General features: G+C 37.3%; 1 protein-coding gene across 4 annotated transcripts in view; it reads right to left on the reverse strand.

Annotated features, from left to right (window-relative positions):
* The window catches only part of ATP2B2 (ATPase plasma membrane Ca2+ transporting 2), a 504,660-nt gene extending 491,785 nt beyond the window's left edge, over positions 1–12,875 (reverse strand). For 3 of the 4 annotated variants that reach the window (XM_074283917.1, XM_074283910.1, XM_074283919.1), the window contains exon 1: positions 11,587–12,873. The gene's annotated coding sequence lies outside the window, so the exon portion shown is untranslated. Of the gene's footprint in view, positions 1–11,586 lie in introns of all 4 variants that reach the window. The other variant, XM_074283932.1, reaches the window with a different exon arrangement.
* Between the last annotated feature and the right edge of the window lie 411 nt (positions 12,876–13,286).

The raw sequence follows: 13,286 nt of genomic DNA on the forward strand, positions 1-13,286 counted from the left end.
GTATAGAAGAATAGCACATGTTTAATATATTCTGGATTATATATAGGGGGAAAGAAGGGAGAAAAAATTTGGAACATAAGGTTTTGTAAAGGTAAATGTTGAAAATTATCTATGCATATGTTGTGAAAATAAAAATGCTTTAAATAAACCCCCCCCAAAAAAAAAAAACCCAGGAAGCAGGAAAGCATAGAGGAAAAAGAGGACTATAGAATACTCAGAGCAAAGGCATTCATGTTTCATAAAATGAATCTGAAACCAGGAAGAGCAACAGATGAAAGGTAGAGTGATCTGAGTTGTAGTTTCTACCTCTATAAAGGAAGACATTGAGAGGAGTTTGACACACTACCATGCACTACTCCAAACAGAGGGGAAAGGAAATGGTCACAATCAATTTCTTCTTCATCTAGATACAGTTGAGTTCATTTTTGTGATATTTTTCAGTACTTCATATGTCTGATACCTTCTGACTCAGACTCTGTGTACCCTCTTCTTGAACAAAGTATTTAAAAGGTCATGAGATTTCTGAATGGCTTATAAATCTTTGCTCTCTTCCATTTGTTATTCCTGAACCATGCTTTCTTTTTTAAATAATATTTTATTTTTCCAAATACATGTAAAGATAGTTTCCACATTCATTTTTGTCAGATTCTGTGTTCCAAAATTTTTTCCCTCTAACAATTTGATACAAGTTATTCATGTACAATACTTGTAAATCTATTTCCATATTGGTCATCTTGTGCAAGAAAAATCAGACCAAAAGGGGGGAAAAAGGCAAAAAAAGTGAAAATACTATGCTTCAATCCACATTCAGTTTCCATAGTTCTCTCTCTGGATACATTTTTTTTTTTGAGGCTGGGGTTAAGTGGCTTGCCCAGGGTCACACAGCTAGCAACTGTTAAGTGTCTGAGATCAAATTTGAACTCGGGTCCTCCTGAATTCAAGGCTGGTGCTCTATTCACTGTGCCACCTAGCTGCCCCTGGATTCATTTTCCATCCCAAGTCTTGGATCACCTCATTGCTAAGAAGAGTTAAGTGTGTCATAGTTGATCATGTAATCTTTTTGTTATTGGATATAATCAACCATATTTTCTATATATTTTTGCATTCTCCTCTGTATATACCTTTGCACTGATTTTTAGCAAGTTAGATGTTGCCTTGTTATGCAGAATTTTGTCAAAATCTGCATAATTTTTTAAAATTTCATCTGCAAGAGGAGGTTGGAACAGCAGGATTTTATGATCCTATCTACCTCTTAATCAATGATTCTTTGTTGATGTATTAGCTGAAATTATCTGCCTGATAGTCTTTTTGCTTCTTTTCATCATAAGAATTATAAGAGAAACTAGCACAGCAACAACATGAAAATTTTCTCTCAATACATTTGAGACTTAATGAAACCAATTTTCTCTTCAAAAAAAATTAGCATACCATCCTTACATTAAAATTCAATTTCTTTGTGTCTTCTGATTTCAATTACAGAAAGAATTATAATTAATACTGAAGTGCTTCAGTTTGCTCAGGAATGTCTGTCATTGTCTCTTGTTAGAATGTAAGCTTCTTGAGGGGAAGAACTTTTCCCTTTGTTTATGTTCTCCTAGTGGCTAGCATAGTGACTGGCATATAGTCCATTCTTAATAAATTCTTATTGCTTGGTTAATTATAAAATGATCATATTTTTCATAAAGGAAACCCTTAGTATATGCATAAAACAGTCTCATATGATTTAATAGATATAAATACTAAGAATGTCTAGATGGGCAGAAACCTTATCACCCACTTCTTTCTTTTCTGCTCCTTCAATACTAGCTTCACAATCTTCAAAAAGATTAAGTGATTTATCTATGATCACTCAGCTAAAAATCTAATGAAGGGACCAACCCCTTCATTTTACAGATGAAAATACAGAAAAGTTAAGTGATTTGGGTTCAAGTTATAAACTTAGTGGAAAAAAGAAGGAAGTGACAAACTTCCCCAACCTCCCTGTCCTGCTTTCCTGGAAACCTTAGGGTTTATTTTATGAGTTGTTGCTTAATTTTGTGCTATAGGAGAGAACCACACAGTCTGACCCTATCAGTGAACCAATTAATAAACATTCATGAAGCACCTACTATGTGCCAATCACTATGCTAGGTACTGGGTACACAAAGATCAAAAAAAGACTCCATCGCTACTCTCAGAATAATTGATTTCTAACCCTTTCCTGCTCTTGATGAGAACCAGGGTGTCTTTTGCATTATACAATATGCAAGAATTATCATCTTCATTTTGCAAATAAGAAAATGGAAAAAAGTTCATATTCTTTATCCAAGATCAGACAATTGTTAAATGGTAGGAGAAAATATCTCTCTCTTTTTCTCACTGCAAGAGTCCATAGATCCTACAGCTCTTCCTCTGGTCAGCCAGTTCCTTTCAGAATCTCCATTGTAAGAATGGATTCAGACCAGTCTCCTGGGGTTCATGCCTTCATGCCTCTCCTGCTTCTCCAAATTTCATTCTCCACCATCCTCCAGGTAACATCTCCTCCCACATACACTCTTAAGCTTTTTTTCATTTTCTCTTTCCTTGAGGGGAGTCAATGGCTTTCCTTTTGTTCTATTTCTATTCCTAGACATGAGCATCATATTGGCACACAGTAAACACTTAAAAGCTTGCTTGACTTGACTTGAACAAGATCTAATTGTTGGGTCTTTCACCCCTTTAAGAGATGGTCATTCTTCTCCAGGTCCAAAACTATTTACCCATAGCCCACATTTGCATAATGAAATGAGATTTTGAACATATTTTTCTTTTCATCCTGTGAAGAGTCTCTTAGCACTGTCCATAGGGGAGGATGGGGAAAGCATTTGTCAGAAAGAGTCTTCAGTGACCATAGCAACAAAACACTTATTGTGGGTCATATTAAGAGGGACAGAAATAGCTTTGTTACACAGAACTCTTTATACTTCTTCATATTTTACCTGTAACCATTAAAAAGAAGAAGAAAGAAGGAGAAAATTAACTAAGCATGGAGTGATATTAGCTGACTGAACAGAGAAAAGTTAGCAATCACATTTGCAAGCAATGAATGTATGATTATGTAAGAATTTTCCCTTCTACTTTTAATAAATTTGATTCCTTAAGGTGTTCCCCTACTTCACTTACCTCTGTTAGATCTCTAAATGTAAACAAAGAAGCAGAATGGTAGAGAGAAAGATTTTGGATTTGGAGCTTTCTTTTACTGGCTCTATGACCTTTGGCTTCAAGTCATTAAAATTCTCAGATTCATTTTCACCACCTTTGGAGAAGAGCTAGCAAACAGCTAGCCCTCACTACAGTAGAGTTGTATTTTCTTTGAATATCAAATATGACTTTTAAAATGTAGAAGTGCTTCAATAATTGTACATCTAGATGGTATGATAGACAATTAAACTTGGAATCAAGGAGAAGTAGATTCAAAAACTGCCTCAAACTCTTGGATCTGTGTGACCCTTGAACAAGCTACTTAACCTCTCTGTGTCACAGTTTCTTTATCTGTAAAATGTGGATAATAGCAATTACTTTACAAGACTTTTGAGAAGTTAAATGAGATAATATACATGAAGTATTCTGAAAACCTTTGTTGTTGTTCAGGTTCAGTTGTTTTAATCATGTCCAAATCTTTGTGACTTCATTTGGGATTTTCTTAGGCAAAGATACTGAAGTTATTTGCCATTTCCCTGTACAGATGAAGAAACTGAAGCAAATAGGATTAAGTGAGTTGCTCAGCATAATACAGTAATTGTCTAAGAAAGACAAGTCTTCCTGATCCCAACCCAGTACTCTATCCACAGCACCACCTGGCTAAAAACATTATAGAGTTAGGGAAATTTTAATTATTATTGTTACTAGTTCTCAAGAAAAAGAACTTAGAGACAGAAGAGACAAGGATAAATACAGTAAGTGGAGAAAATGATAAAAAAAATCACTGAACTAAGGCAATATGACATATCCTTCTATTTCACAAGTTTAAATAAATATAAGACCATGATAATTTAAAGATTTTTTTTCTTAAAATGAGAATGGATCAAAGATAAGCTTGGGGTGGGGGTAAGGATTTCATTAAAGAGAAATCTTTCCTTTATCATCTTCTGTCCTGGAAGTTTTTCATTTCCTTCTTATTTCAATCCTTCATGAATCTGAAATTTCATTGGTTGATGAACTCTCTCCATTACTCTCAACTTGGTAAATATGAGGGCTCCTCTGGCCCAAAACTTTATCTCCCTGAAGCCAACATAGCAGTGAGCCTCCCCAAACTCAGCTCAGCTCACCCACAGACAAAAGACCTATAGCTCATCATCAGTCTCACACCCAAAGTCTTTTCAAGACCTACAAAAGATCAATTGCTTCAGATACAGTCAGCTTCACTTCTACCTCCATCACAAGCTAGATTGGGACATTAATGAAGGAATATTAAGCATTTTCTCCAGGGAGAGCTCAGAACTATTCTCCAGTCTTGGTTCAGCCATCACAAATACCTTTCAATCCCCTTTTTTTCATACTGCCAAGAGACTCTACAAGAAAAGTTTCTTTACCTTTAATCCAGCAGTATTTTTACTAAGCTTATATGCCAAAGAGAGCTTAAAGGAGGGGAAGGGAGCTACATATGCAAAAATGTTTGAGACAGTTCTTTTTGTAGTGGCAAGGAACTGGAAACTGAGTGGATGTTCATCAGCTGGAGAATGGCTGGAAAAGTTAGGTATATGAATGTTCTGGAATATTATTGTTCTACAAGAAATTATCATCAGGATTATTTCAGAGATATCTGGAGAGACTTACAGGATCTGATGCTAAGTGAAATGAGCAGAACCAGGAGATCACTGTATACAGCAACAATAAGATTATATGATGATCAATTCTGATGGATGTGGCTCTCTTCAACAATGAGATGATTCAGACTAGTTCCAATGATCTTGTAATGAAGAGAGCCATCTACACCCAGAGAGATGACTGTGGGAACTGAACATAGCTTGTAACATAGCTTTTTTAACGCCTTTTGTTGTTGTTTACTTTAATTTTATTTTTTCTAATTTTTTTCCTTTTTGATTTGATTTTTCTTGTGTAGCAAAATAATAGTACAAATATATATGCATATATTGGATTTAACATTTTTACCATGTTTAATATAAAAAAAGTTTCTTTAGCTATGGTTTCTAACAGTGAGTCTATAAGGCAGCAAAGTAGTACATCCTTGAGATTATTAGCATTAAACCACATATCTGCCTACTCCCCACTCCCACCACTACATGCTAATGCAGGAAGCAACTAGGAAAGAACTAAAATGAGGAATTGGTGTGGTTTCACTTTCTTGTCGACTAGTGTAGTTTGGACATAACTAAGAGATCAATCAGGACTTTCGAAGGATACAACACAAGGGACTATTTTGTTTTTGCCTTTGAATTCCCAGCAATCAGTCAAAGTCAGTAAAGTCATGTATCTATTTCCACCTGACTGCTCTTCTGGACTTCTGCATTTCCAGAATCTTGTCCTTCTGCAAGACAGTATCAACTATTTAACTCATATCCAGAATTCAGCAGGTTATCCTGTACATATTTGGGAATTAATAAATATTTGTTGTATTGAATTGGATGGAGTAATTTTTCTGGAGAATTTTAGAGTTGAAAGTTACTTTTAACTGCCACCTAGTCCAACTCAGGCTCTCAAAAGAATACAACACACCCAACATATGGTCATTTAGATTTTATATGAAGACCTTTAATGAAAGTGAACTTACCACTTTCCATGACAACTCATTTCACTCTTGGATAGTTGAAGCAAATCTAAATTTGTCTTTTTATAACTTCTTTCTATTGCTTCTACCTATGTCTTCTTCCATACTGTGGTCCTTCAAAAACTCTAAGAGGACTAGCTGGTTCCAATGACTCTTCTTTTATATAAGCTAAACATCTCCCCAGTTTCTCAGCCTTCTTTAACTTCATATCTTTTACCACTCTGGTTTATTTCCTCTGAACATTCATCAGTTTTTCAAATGTTCTTTAAATGTTGCTCTTAGAATTGAACACAGTTCTCTGGAGTAGGCTGAGAAGGGATAGAGCAGAGAATGGAAAATAAGCTCATTATTGCCAGATGCCATGTCTCTCAATGCAACCTAAGAACTAGTTCATATTGTTGTCATGTGATCCTTGCCATCCACTAAAAACCCCAGGTCCTTTTCAGATGAACTACAGTCCAGCTATGGGTTCCCCATTTTGTATTTATAAAGTTGGGGGGGGAAATTTCAGACCACTTACCTTCTATTAGTAAATATGAACAGCTCCTCAAGCCCAGGAAATAACTTCAACTGTTTCCCCACAAAGTGCTACTGGTAGCAACACACAAAGCCCAGCCTTGAGAAAGGGAGGCAGGGGTTGGGGGAGAAGAGGGAGGTGAGTAAGCCACTTAAAATTTTTGCTTTTAAATCCTGTTATGTTGTTCTCCTGGAACTGCTTTGTTCTTGCCCTTTTAGAGAACAGGCTCTGAGTAGCTTTCTATGGCTGATGGCAAGTTGAGTAGTAAAAAGCCAGGCTGTGGGCAGGTGGTTGCTAAGAAACAAATGTATTTAAATTGGGAAGGAAGGGGCCACTTTACTCTTCCAACATCACAGGGGGCAAGGAACAACATGTTCCCTATCCCAGAGTGGGCTTTAAAAGTTTCCTTTAAAAATCAGTTCACCTCATCTCCAAGGTCCTCTTACATGCAAGTCAACATTTAATGCAATTACAGGGGCCGGCCATTGACTAAGCATCTCATCCATACACAGAATTCTGCTGAGACTCTATGGGTGGCAGAAAGATAGGTAACAATTACTTACCCTCTACCCTCCTAGAACTCCCAATATGGCAGCTAATTTTCCATCTTAGAGATGGAATACCAGGCCCATTAGCAACAAGGGACTGGCAAACAGCATACTGGAATGAACCTGTATTGGTCAAGGTATAAGCTAGTACATTAGAAGCAGAAAATAGGAGGAGGTTAAGAAGAGCTAAATTCAGAGAAGAGGTCAAAGTCTATAGTAACCCAGAGTCCACAGAGTGAGGGTCCTCGGAAACAGGGCCAGATGACTGACATTCATTATCTATTGCTATCTTGGAGGATCTTTTGCAGAGGTAATGCTAAGTCAGTGGGATAATAACTTGATTAAAGGGCACTAGTTCCTGACATTCAAGAGACAATATCATAGAATGGGGAAATAGAAGGATTTGAAGTGTAAAGCAAAAAAAAAAAAAAAAAGAGTCTGAACAATATCTCTGGCACTAGTTGTGTAGACCCAGACAAATCACTTAGCTCACTGGGCCTCAAGTTCTTCATCTGTCAAAAAACAATACCTATCTCACAGAATTCTTTTGATGCTTCAATGAAACAATGCATACGCATATAAAGCACTGTGTAAATCTTAAAACACCATTTAAATGTTAGAGATTAATGTCACTGACCATGGACTACCTGTGCCCTTTTAAGACCACAGTGTTTACCCACTTGAACATATTTAGAAGTTCCATTTCAAAAAAAGAAAGAAAACTGATCTTGAAGAGAGATCAGGATCAGGACCCTGGAGAGCTCTAAATGGTTACTGGGTGAAAACTGTCAGGTCTAATACTATCTCCTCCCTTGTCAAGATCAGGCTAAAAGTGTTTTATAATACTGTTCCAAAGTTATTGCTTCCCTTCCATGCAATTGGGACCTCAGAAGGGCTAGAGTTTCATAGGCTTACTAAAATGATCCTGGATTCAGGAAACACAATTTCACAGGATTTTTACATTGATGAGTTAGAGTTGGGGCTCTAGAGATCATCTAGTCTCATATTTATTAACCTGTGGTCTATAGATACTCACAGATCTGTGGATAGAATTCAGGAAATCCACCCAAAGATCAATAGGCAGATTTCATGAAATCCATGAATTTGGATAAGATTATATTTTTATTTTTACTTATATCTAAATGAAATTCAATATTCTCTTTGACTAAATATTCTGAGAAGGGTCTATATGACACAAAAAGAGCTAAAAATCCTGATCTGAATTAGAGGATTTAGGGTTGTAACAGACTTTAAAGTGCATATAGTCAAAACTCCATATTTTTCAGATAAAAAAACAAATCCCAAGGAGCAGATATGACTTGCTCAACTTTATACAACAAATCAGTAGTAAGAAGTAGGACTTCATATATGAAATGATAAAATATTGACCAAAAAGTCCACCATTAGGACTGGAGTCTATAGTCTGAACTGTGCTGTGTGTGACTCTCCCATCTTGAATTTCTGGATTTCAGGTTTTGTCTGTTCATATTCTCCGGATCCTGATTACCAGACACCCTAACCAATTGCCCCTGAATTCTGTGACTGTATCATCCATGAATGGATTCCTTGGTTTCAGTTCCCATTTCTCTCCTTCCTGATATCCCTTATCAAATACCCAGTTTGCCCCCTCCAGCTGAGATCAGATTTCCAGCTAAAGCAAGGCTCCCAGAAAGACCTCATCCTAACTTAAGAAGCAGTACAGCTTTAAGCTCACATTGGGCCCCAATACATACTTTTTTGACATTTTCCCTTCATGTACAAATTATGATGTATAAATAATACTCAAAATGATTGATCAATGGAGCTTCCCAATAAATTGATGAACTTATAAAGCAATAAGCTGCTTGGCATTTGATGAGTTTTTAAAGAAAATATATTTTGTTGGGGATTTTTGATTGTATATGTATGTATACACATGTTTGTATATTTATATATCTGTGTGTATATGTGTGTATGGCATGGATAGTTCCATTAAAACCTAGCTGAGAAGACAAATGATAAAGCCTAATTAAGTTGAATGATTATATGGTTTGTATGTATGTATATGGCATATATATGATACATGTACATCTTTGAGAAGGGATTTCACAGATCAGGGCTGTTCACAAGAGGAATTCAATGGCTTAGGCACTTAAAAGGCAAGGAGAGTAATATAAGATCAAATCACTGGGTAACCCAACATTAAGTGAACTGGTCATATAGCCCTGATTATTCAGAAAGCATTCGTGGCTCTCAAAAGGAAAAACTGATCCCACCAAGCTCCTCTAAATACTAACTGTGCTATAGTTCTCCCATTTAGACTCAACAGAAAATCAGCCTTCTGAAGTAGGGACTTGACTCACTTTTTGATGGGGCTCTTGACTTCTGCCCCTTGAGAGCCAGAGCCTACAGTGTGATACCAGCGTCTACCCAAGAGAGGAAAAGAAACACATAGTTGAGAAAGGTTTAATTCCCAGATAAAGACTGCAACAATCCAGAAAAGCCTCAAAGACACAGAAACTCTTCTCCTCAAACACAGTATTTTCAAAGGGTTGCTTCAAAATAAGTCTCTCTCTTCTTCCTTTTGTCCCTCTCTTTCCTTCTATCTTTATTTATCCCTCTCCCTCCATCTCTTACTATCTTTCTGTCTCTGTTTCTCCTACACACACACACACACACACACACACACACACACACACACACACTTTTCTCAAGAAATGTACATTTCCAAAATGGAAAAATGAAATTTTTGCAGTCTTCAAGTGGCAATAAAATAGTCTAGAAATTAATCCCTAGCTTAAAAAAGAGAGAAAAACCAGCCAAAAGAGTCTTAACAGGGCTTAGGAGTTAAAAAATCAACCAATCAGTGAACAAATGTGCCAGCTGAAAGCCAGCTTCTATATTGGTACTAAGAGTATACAAAATGCCAACAAAGTCTGGTTCCTTTTCCCCTGGCCCCTGGGAATTTGAGGCAACAAGAGCTATCACCAAAAAAGCTAACTAGCAATGCAAGCAAGGTTGCATATAAGCTAAGAACCAACTGATTGAAAATATGGGGTATCTTAGAGATCCTAGAAGCGTTACTTTGGCCATAAAGAATAAGTGGAGTTTGGTTAAGACCTTGAAGGATGGGAGAGAAGGAAAAAGGGGGCTTGGTAGGGAGACAAATTCTGTAAGGACATTAAAGTAGCCAAAGGTTTAAAAACATTATAGTGACTGCCTATTTCCACATGAGAGAAAATAGAATTTAATGTATAGGCACTTGATTTTTATTGACCTGGAGAACAGATATTCTGCATCCTCTAGTTTTTAATTTTGCTCAAGTAAAGAACATTTTGAAATTAATTCTTTACCAGATCCCTCTTTTATCTTGTTTTGATCCAGAATGATAATTGAAAAGTGTAATATCTGGGCTAGCTGCCTCTCTGTCTATAGTAAATACTTAATAAGTGTCATTCCATTCATTTGAAAAAGCTACATGACTTGCCCAAAGTCAAACAGTTTGTTTCAAAGACAAAACCAAAACTCTGATTTCTTAACTCTACATCATGCTCACTTTCTAAGACCAGATCTGGCAAGACAAAGCTACAAGAAATAGATCTTATAATCTGTATGTTTTTCAGTTAAGAGGGTCACATAAAAATGTTGGTTTGGGCTTTTCTGCTCTTTTTACTCCAGAAAATAAAGGGACCTTTGCCAGAATTAAGTCTCTTGTATAAATTCACCTGCAGCTCATACTTTCCTTGCTTATGCCTTATTTACTGCTTCCTACCCCTAAGCTTTTACTTAGGCTGTTCCTTCCATCTAGAATGCCTCCTTCCTCCTTTCCAAATTTTCCTCATTCTTCATAATCCATCTTGGTCTCCGTGTCTTCCCTGGAAGACTTTTACTCCCTAAAGAGATGAGGATCCCACAACTGGGAGTCTATCTCCACTGGCCCTTCCTGCTGTTGTTATTGTTTATCCTTCATTCTCAAAGACAACCCTAACATCAGGGAGGTGATGTCATGGCATACAAGTGTACTGGATTTAAGTGAGGGAAGACTGGGAAAAGTCACCTGCATCACTTTCCCCTGCAGAGCCATCTGGGTCTAGTGACCAGATATAGATCAGGAGGACTGGAGATGGCCATGGGTGAAATCGGAGACCTTGGCCTTTTTAAGCTTAAGGTCTTCAACAGGTATTATTTTGACTGAGACAATGCCCATTCAATGATTAAAGCTAAGTTAGAAAGAAGGCAGAGAATGGCTTCTTTTACCTAGTTTTCTCAAAAAGGAATCAGTCTAGGAAGGGAAGGCTCTCAGAGTCTGGTGAGAGCATCACAATCAGAGCCAAAAGGAAAACCAAGTTGGCCTATGACCTTTTGTTGGCCAATCAGTAAAGGCCAAAGGGATTTCCCTGAAAACCCTTATGAATAGTGTGCACACTGGATATATAATAATTGTCACTTAACCTTATTAACTGGGAAGTGGACAAAGAAGGGAAGAAGCCCAGAAAATATTTACCCCCAAGCAATAAGAATACTGACCTCTCTTATGGTTGACACATAAAAGTCAGAGAGCTAAGATATAGAGAGCATTCTTTAAAGGTATAACTGATTTCGGTGGGCTTTTATTCATGTTTTCCCAAATGCATCCAAGCCACATGCTGGAGTAGAAAGCTGAAAGGGTCAAAGAACAAGCTTAGGCATAGGGTTGAGTCAGTGTTGAAATTCGACCGGCTCTCTAGCTCCCCTCCATCGTGTGCCCTCCACCCTACTGAGCAAAAAATGCCTCTGCACCAAACGGTAGCACATACCTATTAGATGGGATCTCAAAAAAGAGGCGAGAAGTAGCGATTAGCACGGCAGGGGGGTTGGATGCTGGCTGCCTACATAAACAACTCCATCAGAACACAGAATCAAAAGCTGTTCATACCTGGAAGTTGAATTAGAGACATTTATTGGAGCCTGTTATTGTACAGAGGATGAAAAGATAAATCTCAGAGAGGAAACTCTCTCAGGGGGAAAGCTACCAGTCTCTTGGGAGACATCATGATGTAGCAAATGGAGGGCTGGACTGCAGAGATGCAAGTTCAAACCTCACCCCCAAACACTTATTAGATGGGTAACCATGAGTAAATCATTGAACCTCTCAGAGCCTTATTCATGTCTTCTGCAAAACATTATGTTTGCACTGCTTTTTTTTCCTCTCTTTTTTATTCTTTCCTGTGGGAGTAACTTTCTCTGTAGAGAAAGATAAAGGGATATAACTGGAAATGAAAGAGATGTAAAAATAATATATCAATAATCACTTTAAACAAAAACTAAAGAATGCAAGAGATATATGTTATGAAACGATTGTTTAATCATTTTAAGTCATTTTCTATGTGACCTCATTTGGGGTTTTCCTGGCAAAGATATTGCAGTGATTTGCCATATCCTTCTCCAGCTCATTTTATGGATGAGGAAATTGAGGCAAACAGGGTTAAAGTGACTTGCCCAGGATCAAGCAGTTATTATCTAAGGCTGGATTTTGAACTCATGAAAATTCGTCTTCCTGATGCCAAGTTCACTGCTTTATTCACTAGTGACCCATCAATCGATTTGTAGCTACTTATTAGGTGTTTATTATTTAATAGAGGATAGCTTTAAGACAAAAAAAAGCAAACCCACTTCTGGGAACTTATCTTCACAGAAAACATCATAAACCCAGGTAAATAGATATAAAATAAAGGCAAGGTAATGGTAGGAGAAGGGCAGCAGTTAGGAGAATCTGAAAAGTCATTTCCCTTGGAGGGAAGACTCAAGCTGATCTCTAAAAGAGATGAGAAAACCAGGACCTTGGAAGCAGAGGTAAGGAGAGAGTGCATTGCAGACTGGTGGAGTGTTGGAAAGAACAGCCCCCTGGGACTCAAGGTCTGTCTAGACTTGACTTATTGCATGGATGAACTTGAAAAAGTCACTTTTCCTTATCTCATCTTTTCTTCCTCTGAACAATAAGATGTTCTAATAAATGACTCTAAGGCAACCTCCAGATATGATACTCTATAACTCTTAACTTTTTACTGAGTACCTACTAAGGATCTCAGTTAAAAACAAAGAAATCCTTTACCCATGACTCAGTCAAAAAAAAAAAAAGTAATGAAATTAATGTCATATTCACCTTCTTAACTGGGAATTTTTCACTATAATGGACATTATCCAGACCTCCAAAGGATAATTTTGGACATTAGCTTTTTTCTGAACATTAACCAGTTGCTGAACATTCTCTGGGACAGAAATCACTGGTTGCCTATCTATATCCTTTACTAACAGACAAAGGGAAAACAAAGTGAATGAGGTTGACCTGGAAAAACTCAGCAGTCAAGTACCAAGTATTCCTGTCCCCATCAACCACATGCCCCAGAGCCAGTGTGCACAGACATGATACCAGGGGTCCAGTGGAGGCCAAACAGCTGGGTATTTCATTAAAATGGAATCACAGATCACACAGAAATGAGCGAAGACGTACAAAAGC

This window comes from Sminthopsis crassicaudata, chromosome 1, assembly GCF_048593235.1.
Source record: "Sminthopsis crassicaudata isolate SCR6 chromosome 1, ASM4859323v1, whole genome shotgun sequence".
Taxonomy (NCBI): domain Eukaryota; kingdom Metazoa; phylum Chordata; class Mammalia; order Dasyuromorphia; family Dasyuridae; genus Sminthopsis; species Sminthopsis crassicaudata.